Raw genomic sequence first — 1,955 nt, forward strand, 5'->3', positions numbered from 1 at the left:
GTGTTTCCTTGACTGATGAAGCCTTCCGGATCAAAGGCGAAACTTTTCTGCCTAAAACCAAGACACTGTCCAGATGAGCTGACTGAAAAATGTTTGATTGTATACCTGGTTTATTAAGCGATGGACTTTGATGTTTTCAACCAGTTTGACAAGTCTGTCAACAAGGACGAGGACCGGCAATGGAGGAGGGGGCATTTAAAAAAAAAATCTTATCACAAGAAGAACTGGTTTGTTCCACTTTGGAGTAAGCTGTTGGGGGAAGAATCAGTTTTGTTGTGCGTTTCCGTGACTGATGAAGCCTTCTGGATCAAAGGCAAAACGTTTCTGCACAAAACAAAGACACTGTCCAGATGAGATGACTGAAAAATGTTGGATTGTTTACCTGGCTAATTGAGCATGGACTTTGTTGTTTTCAAACAGTTTGACAAGACTGTCAACAAGGAAGAGGGTTGGCAATGGAGGAGGCTGCATACTAAAGAGATTATCCTATCACAAGAAGAACTGGTTTGTTCCACTTTGGAGATAGCTGTTGGGGGAATAATCAGTTTTGCTTTGTTTTTCCTTTACTGATGAAGCCTTCCGGATCGAATGCGAAATGTTTCTGCACCAAACAAAGAAACTGTCCAGTCGACCTGACTGAAAAATGTTGGATTGTATACCTGGAATATTGAGCATGGACGTTGTTGTTTTCAACCAGTTTTACAAGACTGTCAACAAGGAAGAGGGGCGGCAATGGAGGAGAGGGATTTCCAAAAAAAAAATATTATCACAAGAAGAACTGGTTTGTTACAATTTGGAGTAAGCTGTTGGGCGAAGAATTAGTTTTGTGGTGTGTTTCCTTGAGTGATGAAGGCTTCCAGATCGAAGGCAAAACATTTCTGCACAAAACCATGATGGTGTCCAGATGACCTGACTAAAAATTGTTGGATTGTATACCAGGATTACTGAGCATGGACTTTGTTGTTTTCAACCAGTTCAACAAGACTGTCAACAAGGAAGAGGGCTGGCAATGGAGGAGAATTCGTACCAAAGAGATTATCCTATCACAAGAAGAACTGGTTTGTTCCACTTTGGAGTAACCTGTATGGGGAAGAATCAGTTTTGTGGTGTGTTTCCTTGACTGATGAAGACTTCTGGATCGAATGCGAAACGTTTCTGCACAAAACAAAGAAACTGTCCAGATGACCTGACTGAAAAATGTTCGATTGTATACCTGGATTATTGAACTAGGACTTTGTTGTTATCAATCAGTTCGACAAGACTGTCAACAAGGAAGAGGGCTGGCAATGGAGGAGGCTGTGTACCAAAAAGAGATTATCCTATCACAAAAAGAACTGGTTTGTTCCACTTTGGAACAAGCTGTAGGGGGAAGAATCAGTTTTGTTGTGTGTTTCCTTGACTGATGAAGGCTTCTAGATCAAAGGCGAAACATTTCTGCACAAAACCATGACACTGTCCAGATGACCTGACTGAAAAATGTTGGATTGTATACCTGGATTATTGAGCATGGACTTTGTTGTTTTAAACCAGTTCGACAAGACTGTCAACAAGGAAAAGGCCTGGCATTGTAGGAGGTTGCGTACTAAAGAGATTATCCTATCACAAGAAGAACTGGTTTGTTCCACTTTGGAATACGCTGTTGGGGGAAGAATCAGTTTTGTTGTGTGTTTCCTTGACTGATGCAGCCGTCCGTATTGAAGATGAAAAGTTTCTGCACCAAACAAAGAAACTGTCCAGATGACCTGACTAAAAAAATGTTGGATTGTATACCTGGATTATAGAGCATGAAATTTGTTGTTTTAAACCAGTTTCACAAAACTGTAAAAAAGGAAGAGGGCCGGCAATGGAGGAGGCTGCGTACCAAAGAGATTATCCTATCACAAGAAGAACTGGTTTGTTCCACTTTGGAGTAAGCTGTTGGGGGAAGAATCAGTTTTGCTGTGTGTTTCCTTGAC

Source organism: Nematolebias whitei, chromosome 1 (genome assembly GCF_014905685.2).
Source record: "Nematolebias whitei isolate Nwh7 chromosome 1, NemWhi1, whole genome shotgun sequence".
NCBI lineage: Eukaryota > Metazoa > Chordata > Actinopteri > Cyprinodontiformes > Rivulidae > Nematolebias > Nematolebias whitei.